This window comes from Falco punctatus (genome assembly GCF_963210335.1).
Source record: "Falco punctatus genome assembly, chromosome: 2".
NCBI lineage: Eukaryota > Metazoa > Chordata > Aves > Falconiformes > Falconidae > Falco > Falco punctatus.
In genome coordinates, this window is record NC_137581.1 from 74,247,792 (window position 1) to 74,269,083 (window position 21,292).

Genomic DNA, 21,292 nt, shown 5'->3' on the forward strand with positions numbered 1-21,292 from the left:
CTCAACTAATTAAACCTTTTGTAGAATAACCACAAACAGACAGATACGCCATAAAAAATGTTAATTATTCAATTTATACTGCTTGTCTGGTTTGTTCTGAGCTTGATTTATGTATTGTTTTAGTTGTGATGTGTCAAAGAAGGTATATGTTATGATTCCTACTCATTATCTGGGTAAGTAGCTTCCCAAAACTCCTGAAGAATCCATTTGAATTTGATAACAGGAAATTTGATTTCTATGATTAGTTCCAAAATATGAAAAGAAATATTTTTGCAATGCTTTTGCTGTAAAAAGGGTTGCTTGAATAATTAACTGCGCCCTTTAAAAATGTATTTCCTTCTGCTTTTGTTCACATTTGGCTTGCTAACATCCCTACCACAGAAAACACTGTCTGGGCTTTATGTGGCATTTTTGTGACGTGTTCAACATGTCTACGTTTCATCAGCAAGCACAATGACAGATCAGGTGTCCTCTGCTTGTAGATACATGTCAGTGCTCAAATGATGGATGATTACCAGTGACAGACCCAAGACTGGAATGGGAGGAATCAAGGGTCAGGAGGAGCTGGAAGTGACAGTGCAGAGCACTCAAGGCAGAGGGCACAGAAACAGGCAGCAACAACAAAAATCTGTACATAGGTCACATTATTTATTTATTTCTCCAGGAAATGTGATATCATAAGCTAGAAGCTGCTCGTTCTGCTCATATTTGTGGTTTGTGGTTCAGAAATTCTTGACAAGGGGAAATCATTGCTTTCTTCTTGCCTGTCTAACTGGCAGCAATTAGCTACAGCTGAGTGAGAGGCATTTCTGTAACCGCGGGCAATGGTAGTTGGAAAACTTGTCAGGGAGTTTTTTCCATTGATAGCAGAGGAGAGAGTGACACTTTCCAGTTCTAGGAATACATTTCAGGATTACAACTTACTCATAAGGACAGACCACTTTTATGGTATGAATGTCTTTAAAAAACACTGTCAGCAGAATGTAAATTGTCTGTTGTTCCCCATGACCCTGCTGTGAGGTAACCAACCCTGCTTCATCAACAGGAAAGCAGAGCTACAAAGGCACTTGTGGCCATTTATTGTAACGAAACTCTGAGAAAAAATGTGTTCCAGAACTTGTTGACTTCGAGCTGAAGATACAACCTGCTCAGAAAAGACAGAGCTGATTGAAAGCACAGCGCTGGTTTTACTGCCAGTTCCTAAACCAATTTTCCTAAACCTTTCCATGGGCTACTTGATCCTGCACATGGGCACTAAAGATACTCTTTGGAAGAAAGGCCATTGACAAAGTTGTCTTTTGTACTCAACACCTATATCATGGCTGTGCATCTGCTGGGCACAGAGGTTGCTTCTGCCACGCAGAGCTTGCTAGTAGTTTGCCAGCACTGTTGTATAGAAGGTAATTGGTAGTAAAATCCTACCGTTATCCTGCTTTAGTGACCTAATTAGTCAAGTCTGACCGAGCAGGTGTGTCTCTGCCTTGGTCTGGAAAGATGGGCATGCTTCTGATGTTTGCATGCTCTGTGCATTCCCAAGGGGATCCGGCTTCCTGAGAAATCCACAAACACACTCGCTATACAGGTGATTGGTTAAAGATGTCATGGTTTAAGTCTAATATGACAAAATGATTTAGCTAGTGGAGCTTCTTAGAAATAGCAAATATTGTTACATCCCAGCATGTAAAGCATAAATTGAGAGAATGAGCACCATAACCTCCCAAAAATCCATCCTGACTGGTAAGTGTGAAGACTTTTCACTGAAAAGCTCCACAACTGTCAAACATTATCTCAGCAATGAAGCTAGTAGCTCTCCCTGCAGAGGAGTGCCATCATTTACCAGCTGAACAACACAAGGCAGAAAAAGGTTTGTGAGGCTGGTGACTTTCACTGTTACTTCTGCCATTTCCCCCCATGTGAATTCCTCTGTTTCTTGCATTCTCATTCTGTCACCATCACTTCGTGATCTTAGAGAAACCAACTGCCCTTAAGCTCTGTGGAGGGAGGGAGGGAAACCAAAAGACCCTGGAGCACCAAAGCTGTGAAACCAGAGGAAACCGCTCGCATGACTAGATCCCTTCTCATCTCCCTGCTGAGACTCTGCACGTCTGCTGGGACACAACCAGAGCACCCATGGCTCATGGGCTGCCCTGGGGCTGGTGGTCCCCCAGGCTGGGTTGCCCACTGCATCTGCTCGGTGCATGCAGCTGCCCAACAGCTGCCTGCAGTGCACAGCTACATGAGTCTTTGCACGGGGTCGGGTGAGTGCAGGCTGTGATTGCTGCTGCTTGGCACAGTTAGATACATCTTTAAAGTGACTGAATGCAAAGGAGAAATAAAGCTTTGCAAGCATTGCTCAGCAGTATGGAAAGCAATAGGTAAATTGAACAACAGGTTTACATGTAGGAGTGCTAAAAAGGGACTATTCTTTAATTTTATGGCCTAAATACATAACTCAGACTCAGATAAATATCCCTACCACACGCCAAGAGGTAGAGGCAGCTGCTATTAAAGAGAGAAAGTTAAGCTGCTGGAAGAAAAAATAAAATTATATTCAAATTAAGCATACCTCTTTATTAGCACTATTTCAATGGCAAAGGATTTCAGACAGCCCCTTCTAGAAACTCTCAAAAATAACTGAGGAGTGTTTCAGATATTTGATTCTCCATAACACAGATCTAAATAAATATTAAGTTATTCCCCTCTTATGTGTGAGTACTTTTATTTCCCTTAATTTTGCTGACCTATGTTACTATCTTCTTGCATTTTATTGATTTCATTCTCAGAATTTAATTTGCCTGAAAGGATTTATAGTGTGATTTTCTTACATGCACTTTATCTTATCCATCATTGTTAGTATTGGGTTTACTACTGTGAACTATCATTATCAATGATATATAAAGGTGTAAGGCAGAAGCTTCTTTGCATGTTTTGAGTTACTTTTTAAAAAGTTGTTTTCTTATTTGCATAATTGCATAACTTCTTGGAGATAAGATTTCCTTCACATCATTGAATTTCCTTTTGCTCATTGCTCATCTATGCTAAATGAAATTCACTGGATTCCCAAACAGAGCAATGTTTAGTTGTTGTTTTGCTTTTATTAATTGGTTCATGACCCCTAGGGATACTTGGTTCGCTCTCATCTATGCAAAGTGAATTCTAACTATGTTGTGTTTTCCTAAAGGCCGTAATAATTTAATTAAAGCTTAGAAGATAAAACCAAAACTTACAGAACTTAAAGCCAGAAACTTCAAGCAGAATAAAGAGAACATGGCATGTTAATTTTGTTATATTAGGGAAAGGCTGATTGGAGCTAACAATAAAGCTTACATGTGACCATGTGTAAACGTGTGAGAAGCTCAGCTTTTGGACCAACAGTTCTGAAGAAAAAAGCTCTCTACATTTTGGACTAAGATTCAGGTCCAAAATCTTCTGAAAAAGGAGGATTTCCTCCCAGGATTGAAGATAAAATATTTTGTCCCAAAAATCTTCCATCTATTTTCTTTCAACATAACACCCCAAAGTGATTTTCTTTTGTATGGCATTTCACTTGATCTTATTTTGATACTTGTGATCCCATTTTCCCCTGATTACAGTGTCCTCTGATGATCTCCTGTAACTCCTGTAGTTTTCAAAAGGTGAAAGAAATGAAATTGAATTTCATGTCCCACTGGAGAATTTTTATTTGCAGTTAAAAGAAATGTATTCTCCTTTTATTGTGTATATAAATCAAAGAACTAGAAAAGTGTTGTTCCAGAATGCACATAATCCTATAGTGCTATTTGACAGAATCCATTTTCAGAGTAGAAAAACATTTAATCACTAAAGAAATCATGACACATTTATGATTTACTTAAAGATTGTTCCTGATAGCCTTACCAGTCGTCATGTAAGCTCTCAAGTAGACATTAATTTTCATTAGTCCCTGTATGATTTTGGCAGCCTCTTAACTCTTGTGATCAAGAAACAATTTCATTTGTGATACTGTTTGAGAACACGTTTTTTCTGAAGTGCTCCACACACAAATCATGTCATTAAAATAATAAGAAAAAAAGCTCATAGCTGAGTTTTACTTGATGTCCTCAGACTACCATAGCCCTAATGACTTCTAAACATCCCTCTTTCCTGGATACTAGCTAGGAGAAATTTCCTGGCTTTTTTCCAACTATGGCAGCAAACCGAGGAGCTAGGTCAAGGAGAGAGGGCTGGTGTGCTCCAGCACATCGCCTGCCCCAGATGATGGACAGCAAGGTGTGTGGATGCTCTGTTAAGCCCCCTGCCCTGCCCTGCCATGTAGAAATACCCTTGTTGATCTCCTAGCATACACTTCAGAGCTCTTCAGCTATGTTAAGTATAACTTTCTAAAGTAGTATGAACATTTATAGAAAACTTAACAAATCTGGGAGTCTTTATATATATTCCTTGTTCTACATTTTACCTTCAAAAGTTCAGATTGGTGTTTGCTGAATATGATGACTAGCTGGAATATCAGTATTTCCTGATTTCTCCATGTCTGGAATTACAGATTTGATATTTTCTAAGTTGAAGGGGTTTGGTGTACAGTTTCTACTGTGAGGGAACAAAACAAATTAAAATTTTAAGAACGCCCCTTACAGTTTCTTGACAGAAATTTGCCTTACAGTTTGACCATAAAGTGGGTGGTTTAGGTGGTTTCTTGTTGGGTTTTGTTTGAGTTTTGTTTCTTTACATTTCTGATTTATCAACACTTAAAGTATTATGAGTCTATGCATTTTTTTTATATTTTGAAAACTTATCAGAGATTCAAGAGAGCAGCAGAGGTCACTGTACTCAGGGGAATATGGAACAACATTTAATACATTGAGCATTCTATGAAATGAAACAACTTCCATTTTTCCCAACTTTTTTTTTTTAAAGACATGTTTAAGTTTATATGTGAATGGGTAGCAGTATTAAGTGTGACAGGAGTCACACTTGTTTAAGTTAAGGATGAATTTGGTCCACTCATTACAACACACAGAACAGTGTTGTACATGCAAAAAAAGTTTGTCTTTATGCCAACATACTGGCTTTCAGACTTGAGAAAAGTTGTTATCTGAAGAACCTCACATTTTTCTGGTTATGAATTATCCATGTACAAGCATTGATTTCAATGGACATTCATTTTGTGCTATTATTGAGGAAAGGCATTTCAGTCTTTCTATTCTTCACAAATCCTTTGTCTGGTCTGTATAAAAAATGTTTTCACATGGTCAGGATTTAAATGCTGTCACATCTTCAGTGTTAGCTCTTCTACAAGCTGTTTTCTTTATTCAGTTCATTTGCCCACATAATTTAGACTCTAAATTGCAATTTATTTAGATCAGGGACTGACCTGGCAGTTACAGATTGTGATTCAGACCATTAGGTATTTTTCTGTCCAATATTCATTTCAGCATTTACCAAACCCCCTTTTTCTAAGTATCTATTTAAAACCCTTTCATTTACTGATTTACTTTTGGCTTCCTATATGGATTCATACTGATCTAGCTGCCTTAATCAATAATTCATTATGCCCTGGAGTGAAATTCTTTTTTTCTTTTTCTTTTTTTTTTTTTTTTTTTTCTGGCTCCAATATGTTGTGATTACAAAAACAAAATGAACTAAGAAAAAAGCAAATTTATGGGCCCAGATGTATTAATTGAAATTAAATTGTATTTTATTGAAACTGTTCCTATTTGAAGTTGAGTATTCCCATAGCAGTTGAAATGTCCATAACTTCTAAATATATATTACTAGCATCCCATTCGAGGTAGACTTGGCACATAAGTTACATAGTAGAGTTGCTATTTGGCCTCTGTAGTTTGAGGAGCTCATGTGCAGTTTAAGGATTCTGTTTGACATGAGGGGCTCTGTGTAATGTCCACGTGACCGAAAATTCCATATGGAGGAAAACAGAGGTCTGTTTGCTTCACTCATTTCATGGCTTTACTCCACTAAAAGACTGTAAACCGCAGCAATTTGGTACAATCAAACTGCAGGAAAGGTGTGTGATCCTCTGCCCATATGGCATCTCGCTTAGGTAAGGAACTTTCAGGTCTGATTTCTAGGGCTCAGACAGGAACACAGTAGATCACTCAGTAAGTCTGACCATGTGTGTCATCTGACAAAGGGTATATATGTCAGGGCATCTGAGGAGAGCAAGAAGAAACAGAGCGGAAGGAAACCAGCTGCACTGGGAGACAGAGAGAGTCCACGATTTGGAGGAGAAAAACAATGAAAGATGAGGATAACACACTCTTTGGAATCACAAGGTTCAGAGAGCAAATGATATTTAAGAGTGGTGATAATGTTTGTTGTCATTTGTATATTCCTTAGCTCAACAGTGATGAGGTTTTGGAACCTATATGCATCTTTGATATTGTTTGCTTCAGTTATGCCTTGTGTCTGAAGAGGGGAATTTTGAACCCAAACCTCCCAGACCCTCAAGATCTCGGAAACGGACATTCTTAGCCTTCAGGGCAGCCCACACAGCTCCTGCATGCCCTGGAGGTTGCTGTCCCCCTTAAAGCTCAGCCCCTCTGACCTGCCATGCCTGCCCCACCGTGGGGGAGCTGAAGGTAACCCACCTCCACCTGCCTCACACTGCAGCTTGCAGACTGTTACAGGTATGCAAACACACCTTGCTCCGCAGAAAGCAGTGTGCCACAGAGACGAAGGGAACATTGTCAGTGGGGAGGAGGCAGAGACAAAAGGCTGTAACACCTTGCTACCTGTATTACGCCATGTGTTAATGAACTTTCCATTGTATGACTGGGCAGAGACTGCATCTCCACTCAGCCCTACTGCAGGATCATGCTCAAACCAGATTTTTTTTACAGATTTTTTAAAGAAAGAATCATGCTTTAAAGTTCCTTCTTGGCAGGCACATCATCAATCATGCAGCAGGTTGTTTGTCTTCTCCTCACCGCTGAGACGTTGAGAGGGATTCATCAAGTATTAATAAATCCTCTAGGTTGCTTGCCGTGAGCTATAGAACTGCAGCCTGTAATTCCATCCTTTGAAAAGAATATGTATCTCTGTCTCAGTATATGTTAAAGGTGCTCTTCGAAATAATTTAAAAGCAGAAAGACAAGATATGGCCAAAATGTCAAAAACAGGAGCCCAACAGTTACCCCTGTTATTCTTCAATTACTTTGTTGAAACCTTTTCATCTCTACCCAGGTAACACCTCTACATGGATGTGCCAGACAACATAGACTTGCCAGTGAGATAATATCTAAGAAAACTGTGAAGTGAATTGGTGAGAAGAAGCTCTAGAAACACTCTGACCAGTGGAAGAAAAATATGTTGTCAATGCAAAAATAGATATGGCTTACCATACCTGATACAAAGATGCTCTGAAAATGTAGCCTCTTTGGGCTTATTAAGTGATTTGATAAACCACCAAAAGACAACTAAAAATTCTAATGTCCTCTGATAAATAGACTTGCAAATAAACGCATTAATTCAAAGCTCTGTGTGTGAGCATGATGTGTGCATGCTTATGTGTCTGTTCACATATCACAGCACAAATGAAGAGACCATGTCTGAATAAGAATGGTTAGATGCCTTAATGTCTCAAAAGCTGGAAAATCAAATGGGGGACAATAAGGAAGGCAGAGATAGTTTCTGTCTATAGTTGAGTACAACGTGGAGGTTAGAAATGTGATTCTGGGATCAGAGCCACAGGGTGCTCTGGGGAAAATATATGTATTAGTATTCTCTTTCTGTAGCATTATTCAGGATCTTCCTGTCTCATTTAATTTGCACAAAATACAAGTGTAGGCATATTAAACAAAGCATTCTTAGGTTTACTCTATTTATCTCCTTACTCCCAGTAAACCTTCTCATCTCAGTGAAATTGCTGTTCAGACAAATTGCCCTTCAGGACCAAATCAGCCTTCAGAGGGTTGCACAGAAGGCAAGTGAAGTTCCAGTTTCTGATGGCTAAGTGATGCAATAGCTGCTCCTGTTACTCTAGCATATTGCCAAAAAAAACAGGGTAGCCAACAACCAAGGTTTTATGCCAGGACCAGAGGGAAGGATAGATTTAGTAGCAATATTTAACATGCTTTATATTTCTTAACAATGATTAGATTAATGTTCATATAATTGATTAAATCTCAGACTGCTTGTATTTTCTTTAACTACTCCAGTAGCACTCTCATTTTGCAACAATCATCTGAAGGAGGATCTTCACAGAACAGGAGCAAAATAATTCTCTCCCTAGGATCCCATCAGTGCTATGAATATCCTATCATTGTAAAAGCAGCATGAGAGGAGTCTTGATAAAATAAGAACTCTTTGAGGATTCTCAGTAAAATAAAAATAGCTTGTCTGTTGCAAAGAATATAATAATCCATCTCAAATTACATGTCTGGACTTTGTTTTCTATTACTGACTTGTGCTTGGGGACAAAAGTTGTATGCTTTGTCTTCATATTTGTATCATTCACAGTTCCTTAGCAGTAGTCAAGAAGTCACAAATAAGGTAACAAAATGTTTAAACCAGCATATTGGTAATTTTATGCAATTCATAGGTAGTTTCAGAATTCAACAACACAAGCATGACTACAGATTAGATATTGGTTATTCATCACAATTTTTGGCCGTTTATATGACTAAATGACAACAGTATTCTAAAGGTCAAATGTGAAATGTAAGAGGCAAAAAACACCAAACATATTTTCTTGTTGTAGAACGTTTTGTTTGTGCTGTGCATAAGTTGCCCTAAGGATTTCTTGCTGTCCTCAGAAAGTCAACAAGCAAACAATCTGAAAATGATTAATATTGATTTTGCAGAATACACTGCAGTTCTGCTGGAATTCTTCAGTCTGCGGCAGAAAGTTACACTTATTCTTTTGAACAGAGGAAAATATGAACCCAGAAATATTGGTCTAGACTATTTCCCTTTTTCAGATTGCTGCAGCTACTTCTGCTCAATTGGTCTTATAAGTGTAGCCGAGAAAAATTGTTACACTTGGCAATCTCATTAGGGATTCAGTTGAAGTTCAGTCAGATGAACACGTCAAGGAGCAATGTGCAGAAAGTACCAGGTGTTCCTGAGGCTGGTATTGATGCCACTCACTGCACCCTGTTTCAGGTGTTTTTGGCTGCCATGATACAGATACTGGACCTGGTGTTGCACAATTGCAGAATGGCCCTAAATACACTCCCAGGGGATGTCTTCAGCAGGGAGAAGGGTGTTAGCTGAGGGTCAGTTGCTTCCATGTTCAGGACAGGAAATGCAGACCTGAGCAGATGGATGTCCTCCTTCCCTAACTTCCTAGCTGGGAAAGCCCTAGCTCAGCTTTGTACTGACCCAGCTGCCATTGCCAACAAGTGCTGGTGTACTAAATGTAAAGCCAGGGCCCAAAGGGAAAACTGTCAAACACTAAAAAGAGGGAACCAGGACTGCAAATAGCTTGCTGATCTTGCATTAGCCCAGGGGATGCTAGCAACAAGGATCTGCTGTGAGGATATGAAGTCTCTGCATGGCCATGGGCCCTGGCATGTTCTAGAACAGGCTTCACCTGCCCTAGTAGCCGAGAGGCTTTGAAAGATATCCAAAACCCCTGATATGGCTTCCTAGGAACTTGGATTTTTTATTTGCTTATTTGGTTTTTTTTCCCCTTCAGGAATACTCATGACCAGCTGACAGCCTGAAGTTCACTTTGGCTAATTCGTTTCTCCATTAAAATTCTTTCAGACAATAAGCAGCTGTTTATAGCTTAATTTAAAGGGGGTTTAGTTCAAACTCTTAGGTTTCCTGGGAGCTCCTTCATAACCCTTAGGGCATGGGTTCTTGCTAGCATAGCCAGCATCCATCAGTTATTTCTGTCACCAAAGGAAAGGGTATAGACCCAGTGCTAAGTCAAAGTAAAGAGAATAATCCCAGAGCTCAACAACAAAAGCTTCTTCTATGGAAATCTATTTTATCTGTGAGGTTTTCCAATGTAATTGTAGAGTTATACAACCTTGGCATTGGATCGCAGCTCAAGAAGTAATACTTACAGATAAGCTTACTGTAATTTTACATTGATGATTCAAAAATCACACTTTCTGTGAAGGAAGTATCCATCCTACTTGACTGCTTTCTGTCCATTTTTGATCTGTTTCCTTCAGGAAAAATATATAAAAGACAGTAGTAATTTTATAATATTTGAATATAATAATTCATGTTCTCACAGCTATAAATACACCAGTAAACAGCTTTTGAACAGTTTCAAACATCGTAAGTGGAAGGTAGTATTCAGTGGTTAAAAAAAATTGCTTCCACACACAGTGACAATTTCTTGGTTCATACAGCTACTGCTTTGGTAAAAGCAGAGCAAAATTTTTGCCACTCCGTTCTCCCTTCTGCACCCTGACTGAAAGTGTAACGCACCCAGTGAATTTATTGCTAATTTGAAAAGGAATCAGGTTTGATACCATGTCCTCAATTTTGTCTTCTCTGTCTCTGTCACATACATGCAACCTTTTTCTTTCTATTTAATTAGCTTGTAAGTTTGTACCATTATTTTCTACATGTCAAGACACTACCAGTGTTTTAAAGTATGTCAAAATATTCAAGATAGTTAAGGAAAAGTGTTATCCATATATTTGTGTACTACTTTCAAAGAGAAGAAGCAAGCTCTTACAAAATATCATTCACCACACTAAAGTGGAAATTAACAAGAAATCTGCTTTCTGCCCAAAGAACTAATGTTTTTGTCAAACCCACTTTGACATATCCAGCTTGAAATACCCTTGAATAGTTAAATATCCCAAGTTTAATGCTATCGTTACTGTTGACAACACCAGATGGCACTGTTACATATGGGTGCCCAAGTTCTTTTTGAGAACAAATCTTGAATCTTGGGAAAACAGGCTGGAAGTTGCTATCCATTTTTGCTTCTAGGAGTTACACTATGGGAAGTAAGAGACAGCAGCTGTTAAAAAAAACACAAACTTGTACAAGCAGCAGTTCACTCTGATAACACTTCATTCTTCAGCCAGGGACTTGAGCATTGAAATAGGACCACCAGAGATAATGAAACAGGATTTAGAAGTAGCCCATCTCTGTTCCTGGAACATGTATCTCTAACAGGAAAGTTATAAATAGAATATATCCACACTCTGATCGGTAATTTCTCCTCCAATACACATTGCCTTTTGCTTGAATAGGTTGTCAGCTGCAGACATTCACCATGCTGAGAGAACAAGGCAATTGCCATCAGTGTATCTAAGTTTTGCTTGAAGCAGAACTATGTGCAACACAATACGATGAACGTCTGTTTCTCCCAACACGTCCATCCGCTGAGCAGTGTTACTAGTGAACAGTCAGAATGGGAGGGACTCGGCTGTGCCATGCACCTACTGTAACTGAGGAAAAATGCCATTTAGCTGTCATTCATCCAAACAGAGCTTTCAATTCCTTTAGAGGTTTTTTTTTTTTTCATCAGTATTACTTCTTCCTTGGGATTTTGAGTCACTTCCTCAGGTCTCCTAGGCTTGCTTGATGTGCTGAATCAAGTAGCTGACAGAGACAGAGAAAACAAACTGGACAGGGTTCACTAACCTTAGTCATTTCATTCATCAGCAAGTTTGCTGGTGATATCAAACCGGGATGAGTGGCTGACACACCAGAAGGCTGCGCTGCCATTCAGCGACACCTGGACAGGCTGGAGAGTTGGGTGGAGAGGAACCTAAAGAAATTCAACAAAGGCAAGTGTGAGGTCCTGCACCAGGGACGAACAATCACATGCGCCAGCACAGGCTGTGTGGAGAAGGACCTGGGAATCCTGGAGGACACAAGCTGGTCATGAGCCAGCAGTGTGCACTGGTGGCCAAGAAGGCCGATGGGATCCTAGGGGGCATTAGGAGGAGCATGGCCAGCAGGTCGAGGGAGGTGATCCCCCCCCCCATGCTCTTGATGGGGTGCTGTGTCCAGTTCAGGGCTCCCCAGTTCAAGAGAGACAGGGAACTACTGGGGAGGGTTCAGCGGAGGGTTATGGAGATGCTTAGGGGACTGGAGCATCTCCCTTCTGAGGAAAGGCTGAGAGAGCTGGGCCTCTTTAGCCTGCAGAAGAGAAGACTGAGAGGGGATCTTATCAATGTCTGCAAATATCTTAAGAGCAAGTGTCAGCAGGATGGGACCCATCTCTTTTCAGTGGTGCCCAGTGACAGGACAAGGAGCAACAAGCACAAACTGCAGCACAGGCAGTCCCATCCGAATACAAGGAAAAATGTCTTTACCTTGAGGGTGGCAGAGCACTGGAACAGGCTGCCCAGAGAGGGTGTGGAGTCTCCTTCCCTGAAAATATGAAAACCCACCTGGATGTGACTCTGGGTGACCTGCTCTGGGTGAACCTGCTTTAGCAGGAGTTGTACTAGAAGATTTCCAGAGGTTCTTTCCAACCCCAACCATTCTGTGATTCTGTGTGATTTCCTCAGAAAACATCTGTAATGTAGGAACCTAGTCAAAGCCAAAACATCTGGTCTAAATCCACACCAAATATTCCAACTTTTCCTCAAGGCACAGTGCTGACTGAGGCGTGAATACAGAAGCAAAGACACTCACCAAGGAATAAGGTTTCTGTAGATGTTGTGTAAACCCTGCACCTCATTTTGGAGCAGAACCATGAACCATTCTCATGAGTCCTGGGTAAGACAGACTACCCACTGAACCTAGGAGCCTATGCAGACAAACAGCAAAACTCAGCTGTCACCAGCAGTGATATTGCCAGCTCTGACATCTTACCAGATTTCTGTGAGGGGGCTGTGATCTCACATTCTTTCTGGCTGAGGGAAGGTTCCTGCTCACATAGGAGGCATGATAGTATGAATAAATTTCTTCAAAGTAATTTTTCCATTGATCAGTAGATCTTGCAGTCTGCCGCTCTGCCTGTCACAGATGTTATTCACTTTAATAAAAACTGCATATATTATGTCTGGCTTTCAGATGGCATCGCAAGTTGAACACTGCTTTTCTGAGCAATGAGTTGACGGTATTCTAAACTTGTAGCAATAAGACCTTCCTTTTGTTATTAATAAATATATCTGATGACACTTACTGTATGGCAGATTCTTTTCTGCAATAGCTGCTCCAAAAATCACCTCACATGTAATGTTTGATAGGTCTATCGGGCACTAGTTAGCACAGGTCTGAAATAATATTGTTAAAGTATTAAAATAAACTGAAAATTCAGACTTTGGGAATTCCAGAAAGCAGGTAGCTGCCTCACAGCTTGATTCTAATATGATCCCTCCATTAAAATCTCCTACTTTATCTACCAGAATATCAAGATTGGGCAAACATTTTTAGCAGCAGAAAACTGTTGCCAGTATCAGTTTTTCTGTCTATTCATAAACTAACATCTGCTCATCACCAATCACTTCTAATGACTAATAGCAATCCAACAGCAACTGTTCAGATTGGTACCAACGCTCTTGATCAAACTTGAGGTAGTAGACGAAGTAGTCAATAATCATTGTATGACTGGAAAATCTGAATTCCCAAAACTGCTGTCTATATCTGCTTTTCTTCACATCAGGTTTCTCCAGTGTAACTGGCTGGATGCCCTAATCACTTTCTACACACCTATTTGTATAATCCAAAGTAATGATGATGGGTCTTTCCAGGTATCATTAATACTAACTGCCAGTTGTTAACAAAGCAGATCAGTTTGTATTGTTACCCCAAATCTTAATAGAAATACATACCACAGTGATCTGAACTGACCCCAGTTGGTCTGAAATCAAATGTTGATGAGTACTGTAGGGTTACACTATACATAAATAGGCCCACTAAATATACAACAAGCCTGAAATATCATTTTGGCATGGAGAGAAAGTAGAGCAGCCAAGCTCTACTGAAGCTGTCTATTGAAGTGTCCTACAAACAGAAATGATCGGCTGCTTCAGAGAGTTTCTCTTTTTAACCAGCAGTTTTTATCTATTGTCAGATGAATTTGTTTGAATAGGTACTGATAAAATTCGGGACGCTTGAAGTGTCAACTTGATAGGTGCTTTATATATATAAATATAAATACAAATAAACATGTGTATATATATATATATATATATATATATTGAAGTGTCAACAAGAGTAAATCTCTCTTGAAAGATCCTAACTGACAAGACTCATGAATTTGATGTACTTACAGCATGTTAAAATTAAAGTCCAGATATTAGGGGATTTAGGTACTGAGCAAAGTGGCATCCAGTCCAAGATTGCGAACATCAAGTTTATATGCATTTTCACATCATTTATTCATTTTGTGCTCACAGCATAAGCTATTCAGTCTATGTTGCCTTCCACACCTTTCAGAAATGTTTTAAAGAGTCTTTTAAATTTTAAATTCATAGCTTAGCTGTATTCTTACTTTGTAAAAACATAGGCATTTGCTCAGCCAGCTCTTCATCATTTCCACACCAGCATACTTCAGTTCAAGCTTTTAACCTGATAAGACAGATGGCAGCAGGTGTTCCAATGAAAGGCAGCCCAAACATCAGTTTTGTATTTAGTGGCTGATGTGCTTTCACTAGAATGACCTGTCTACAAGATCTTCTTGATTATTTTCACCTCAGAAGGAGGTAAAAACTCCTGGCCATTTCAGAAACAAGACAAAGAGTTTGGTGGTAGTGCTGTTTGACAGACACATTATCATGATATGATCACACCAGTCATATGCAGAGGGCTGGAATCAAGGTTCAGCAGGTAAATTATTTTATCAGATAAAAAAAGTTACTGTCTTCAAAGTGGTTTACTTTAGGTTTATTTGATGATCTAATACTGTCATTTTTTTCATACACCAAAATTGCTAGTTAGAGATGTATAAGACATCAGGTTCTTGCAATCATATTCCTAGTAAGGAGCAAGGAGTGGTAGAACTGGAGATACTGTGAATGTAATTAATCTTATTTGCAAATAAATATTAGTCATGGAACACAGATTATTAACTACCATGCTGGGAATTCATCCTTCCAGGAATTTCAGCTCAGTATTAGAACAATATTGCACATAGAGCAATGATAGCTACAGGCCAAGGCAAAGGGAAAATACTGTTGTTCACAGCAGAAACTCAACACTGTGCAAAACACAGCTATCTTGGCAAGTTCTTATTAAGTAGTTGGAACAGTATTTGATTTTTATGGGTTTTGTACATGCAACTGATATTTAGTTCATTCAATGGCCTTAAAATAAAATCCAAGTGAAAAAAAAAACCACTTTATTTTTTACTTTGCTCAACAAATTAATATATCTGTTGAATATATAATGATACTCCATAAAATGCCAGCTACAAAATCGAAAAGTAAATTATTAATCAGAACTGAGTAGATGGAAAGGGCATGTTGTTGTTTAACCTCAGCTGGCAATTAAGTCCCACACAGCCACTCACTCCCCCCGCCCTGCAAGTGGGATGGGGGAGAATGTCAGAAAAATAAAAGTGAGAAAACTCATGGGTTGAGATAAAAACATTTAAAGGGACAGAAAAGGAAGAAAAAAAGAAAGTATGATAATATTAATAATGATATAAGAGTTAGAATATACAAAACAAGTGATGCACAATATAGTTGCTCACCACGTTGACAGACACAGAGCCAGTTCCCAATACGTACGCCCTGGCCAGCTTTCCCCCCAGTTTATATACTGAACATGACATCATATAGTATGGAATATCCCTTTGGTCAGTTTGGGTCAGCTGTCCTGGCTGTGTCCCCTCCCAACTTCTTGTGCCCCTCCAGTCTTCACATGGCAAGGGATTAGAAGCTGAAAAGTCCTTCACTTAGATAAACATTACTTAGCAACCAATAAAAACATCAGTGTGTTATCGACATTATTCTCATGCTAAATTTAAAACACAGCACTACACCAGATACTAGGAAGAAGATTAACTGTCTCAGCCAAAACCAGGAGAGGGCACTTTCTAGAATTTCACCTTTCTAGAATCTAGACTTTCAAGTAAGTGAAATATTCACCATTTGTTTCCATTTCTTTCCAGTGAAAGATATTTGGGGAAAGCACACAGTGAAACACTATGGAAATCAGTTTCCTTGTATTTGGAAAAAATATATTAATTTTCATATTTACATATCTTTCCTATTTTGACAGTGAAAGTTCCATTAGTCTATTAAATACAATACATGGTCAACAGGTTTTGGGTTAATCTGAAACAATCCTTTTCACAAGATGTTAACATGCCTGAATTTGTATCTGTTTGTTTTCACTCTGTTTTCTGGTGTTTATTTTTTGATTTTTAATACTTTGTAGATACATATGTTAATCTGCCTTTTGCTCCTTCCAACAACGTAATAATTTACAACTTTTTTTTTTTTTTTCCACTTTTTAAATTTTTTCCAAGGCTATCCTTTAACCAAAAGAAGGTGTCTAATGAACTCTTGGTTTCTCATTTGGGAACAGCATATATATATATTGATTCGTTATCATGCTTCCTCTTTCTTCAAAGAAAAGTTACCCTGGAGATATTTGTGGATTCCAGGTTGTATTTTCCTTCCCCAGGCTTCTTCTCATTCACATGCAGAACTAGTTCATAGAGTCCTCCTGATCCTATCATGCAAAGCAAAATAGGAAAGTCCAAATTTAATATCTTTACTAACTTACTAGCAATATAGGTCTGAATGAAGAATGCCAGAAAGCCTTTTTCGTTTACCAGATCATTTAAGCCCATCTCTCCACCTTTGTCCTCCTTAGAGCCTAGGGTTTGTCCCTAGACAATGACCTCTTTCAACACTCCAGCTACTCTCGTGCTGAGTATTGCAAATATGGTTTATGTGGCCACAGCTACTAGTAATCTCTTTGGATGAATAATTCTCCATAAACCATGATAGTGCTATGGTGACCCCAAAAGAAGGACTTGAATGGTCCCCCTGCAAGTGGAGGGAAGGTGACCTGCTGAACAACCCGTAAGCTTCTTGCAGCAAGAATAGTGGCTCTTTTCACTTTTGTTCCAGCCTACCTTTCTATTCCAGAGCTGCCTCATGTCTTTGCTTCATGATCCAACCCTCCTCCCAACTGCTGGCTTTTTCTCTACATTTACGTCCATATCTTGCCATGAGCTCCTAGCCTCTGTTTGCCTCTTTTCTGAACTTTGCTTCAAATCTCTGCCCCATTTCTGCCTTGGCTTTCTGCTCTAAACATCACACAGGACCATTTTTTTTTCCTGAGTGCTAAAATCATGGATTTAAAAGCTTTCTTGTGCAAAAATAATGTAATTTGGTAAAATCATCACATAAGTCTTTGAGTTTGTTTTGCCTGTCTATTTACATTTATTTCCAGAAATAGGTTAAACAAATACCTGGCCTGCCTTTGCTAAGTTTATTTTGCACACTGTAGCTTCGAGAAAATAAAAATATTTAGATGAAATTTATATATAATCATATATATGTATAATTTAAACATACTTACACAGGATGGCTCCACTGAGCCACTACAGCTCTTATTGGCAGTCCTATCATCATCCTTCTCAGATATGGATCTGTTGTATCTTTTCATCACAATTTTGCCTGGAGAATTTTTATTCGGAGCAGTAGTTCTTGCCAAATCTAGTACGAAGCCAGCAAATAGAAATGCTCTATATGTCTGTGAAATGTAATCTGCAGCAAAATTGTTCAGACAAATAAACATTCCAATGCCATGGCAATTTATTATTTTAAACCTATTCTTAACACTTTCTTTACATTCTTAAATAACACGAAATACTTTTTTTCCCAAATTTTTAATCAGAAACGCTGTAGTGCTAAACCCCTGCAGCATCTCTGATGAGAATCTAAATGAATTTACCTATGAAGGATACTTTTTGCATTATTGACATGCACATTCAGTTTAAATCTTTTGTTGTCAAATTTAATGTTGTAAAGAAAATCAGTCACTGCATCAGTCTTCACAAATGCTCCTCACATCTGACTCGCTCACTTGCCCCCACCAAAAATCGGAAGGTTTAGTTTTCAAAGGGAAAGGATGTACAAATGTGCTTCACTAACAGTTCCTGTGGGAGCAAAGAATTGCCTCACACTATGTCAACTTTCCTCAGCAAAGCAAATTAAAAAATAACTGAAACATGCAGGTGACACTGAGATATTAAGGGAAAATTGACTTTATAAAGATGTGTGAAAAAGATATACAATAACTTTTGGGGAAGAGTAAATTTAGTGTTTGTAGAATATTCAGCTGTGGAGAATAAAGACTCCACAACCAGAGATTAGATTAAACAAAGCGTTCCTGTGGCAGTTCAGCCTTCCCTGATATTAGACAGCTTTCCTGCATCAAGGGATGAAGGGACACCCTGGCATGTATGTTTCTTTGGTGAACCAACCCAGAAGATGCCTGGTGTTGTAGGGTTTCAGTAACATGGGTGTCATCAGCCTCTGTTCATAGAGTCTGGAGTTCTATACAAGCTACTGAATACCAAAACTATTCAGTCCAGGCCTTACTGTGTCAGACAGGTTCTCGGATATGCATGGACACAGAGAACAAGCAGTACAGATCTAGGGGAACCATTGCTTGATGTTACACACTTGCAGTGTTGTCTGGCAGAGCTCTCTGGAGACCTGCCTCTTTTTCACATGGTCTGACTTCTAAAAATTTAAAGTATTAACTGAACAAAAATTCACTTTCCTTGCCAGTTCGCACTAGAAAGCATTCATCCAAGAGGCACGCTTTTGATGCCTGCGTTTTTGCTAATGACTGCACTGTATCCAGTATTCATTTTTTGGAAAAAGGTGATTAAGACTGTCACAGTATCTGGAAAACAAATGATTCCATGTATGTGGTTAATTTTAGTCCTGAGAACTGGCAGAAATTACATTAGGGCTAATAATTTACCTCTTATGAAGAAAACTATTATTTGTTGTCTGACTATTCCCTTTAATTCTCTCGGTTTGCCTCTCCACCTTTCCCAGTGCTGCAGTGTTAACATCACAGAAGCATCGGCATTAGCTGGCCACTGCTACCTTTGGCTGCCTCCCACTCCCTTTTCACGACCAGTCTGTGAGTCATTCCCAGTAAGTGTTCCTTTAGGATCTAAACTGCCAGACCTCACGTACCACGTACGTAAAAGGCTGCGATAGCACTCAGTACAGCGTTACTAGCTGCATTGCAGCTTACAGTGTTTTGCAGAGTGGAGCAGATGATCAAAGTTGGAAAGAGACTGAATTTTGGACAAAAGCTCTCTATTTTCTGTCTGCTTGGAGAAGGCTGAACAAGGAAGGTAGAGTTATCATTTGTAAAGACCTTGGCAAGTGGTTTTTGTCACATTTCTGTCGTAATGTCACATTTCTGTCACATTTTTGCTATTTTTTAGTTATTTTAAAATTATTTTAATACATCTGAAGATAAATGCCTTCATGAACACAAATTTAAATAGATAAATATATTTCATAGACTTTAAACTGAGATAAAGATTACTCCTGCTCTTACTGAAGTCCCTAAGGACAGCGTGATGCAGATATTTCATAGTCTAAAATGGCACAGTAAGACTTGACAACGATCTTGTGGCAACACAGAACACTAATCTGAGCCAAAAGACACCATGAAGTATATCTGCAATAAATGGAAAATGAAAAAGTTAGACAAGGACAAACATATCCATAAAGATTTAACAGAATTATTATTAGCATTAGGAGCTGTTAGCTTAATTAAATTGTTATTAGTTTTACCAACTAAATACAGTATCCCTGCAGGAGTTACTGTAAGCAATGCCACTGGAATCTCTGAGCAACAATGGATTAATTACCAAAGTAATTCTTTTTTTTTTTTTCTCCCCCTAATAACCAGACTTTTCCTTGTCAATCTCATTAGAGAGGGTATTAGTCTTGTAGCTTTATCATTTCTAATAGACAGAAAAGGGCAGACAAAAGATGGTGCTTTGACATCAGCTATTCCCTCACAGTCCTCAGGGGCATGTAGTATATCTTTGCTCATAATTTGAAAGGAGAACAAAGTGTCTGAGTTTTTAACCTAGCCACTCTTCACTCTGACTTTCCTTTTTGCCAGAGCATGGAGGATGCCAGGCTACCCGCCACTAGCACAGACAGCAACAAGTTTATTGGCCTCAGTAAGTTACTTCAGTGGCTCAGGAGAAGTCATTTCGATGCTACCTTGCTGAGTGCCTGCTGTACCCAAAGAGTATGATAGAGCTGCCCTTGCCAAGCACCACTCTGCCGGATCAGCCCTCGATCCTGGTTGCTGTTCTCACTTTTCAGTCAGCCCCAAGGAAAGCTGCCGGCAACACCTGGAGACATCCCGTCCATCCCCATTGCCAGCAGTGCCAGTCCTGGGGCATGGCCTGAAACCCACTGTAGGTGTTCACAGCCCTTTCCCATTCCAGATGCCAACCCGTGCTGCACTTGAGTTGCCAAGGGCAAGCCTATCCACCATCTGCTTTACCTTCCTGTCATCTACCAAAGACCTGCACGACATTTCTTTTCACTTGTCCATTTGGCAAATCATTTCTCAGTCAGCACCACAGAGTTCAAAGTGCTTTGATCTGCCTAAATTCGTTTTTGTGGGAGATGTGTCAAGCATGAATAGCACTCGCTGGCCATCACCATATTTGTTCTGCCCCAAATATGCAGGACACAATGGCCTTAAATGAAACAGCCTGTAAGATTCCTTTTACAAATGTTGATTACAAAGAAAATTCATCTTCCTAAGTGTCAGATTAAAGGCACTTTAATACAGGTTAGATTTAACTCAGTTTGTCACTTATACTCAAAGAGATTTCTCTTTGGTATTTAGATCAAGTCTTTGCTTCTGAGTAATAGGAATTTTTTCGAACATCTGACAGAAGTCTCATCTCATTCTGATGAAAGAAAATGGAGAAAAGTGAAATCAAACTTAAACAGTTTATAATTCATAATGAATTATTTGACTTTGATTACTCCTTCTTTTTTAATGATGGTTTTTTATTAGTTAAAGGCCTAGATATCTGTTTTAATTATGTTTTCCATCCATACTTGTCATACAGCGTATTAGTGTGAGTGCCTGAAGGAACGGTGCATAAACTGTTTCAATTAAATCTCCGTGTTTGTGTTTGCTTATCAATCTGTATGGTGTCTGGCAGGGGTGGAGTTAAATTTCTTCACAGCAGCCTAGTACAGTGCTGTATTTTGAATTTGTGAGCAAAACAGTGTTGATAGCACAGAGATGTTTTAGCTGTCGATCAGTGCTTCCACAGTGTCAAGGCTTTTTCTGTTTCTCCTGCTGCCCCACCCGGCGAGGAGCCTGGGGGTGCACAAGGAGTTGGGAAGGGGCACGGCTGGGACAGCTGACCCCAGCTGACCAAAGGGATATC

General features: G+C 39.2%; 1 long non-coding RNA gene across 1 annotated transcript in view; it reads left to right on the forward strand.

The window, feature by feature from the left end:
- The window catches only part of LOC308058883, a 107,402-nt gene extending 87,186 nt beyond the window's left edge, over nucleotides 1-20,216 (forward strand). Inside the window, exon 4 of the long non-coding RNA XR_013926023.1 lies at nucleotides 7,180-20,216. This is a non-coding gene — a long non-coding RNA (uncharacterized lncRNA). The remainder of the gene's footprint in view (nucleotides 1-7,179) is intronic.
- The last annotated feature ends 1,076 nt before the right edge of the window (nucleotides 20,217-21,292 follow it).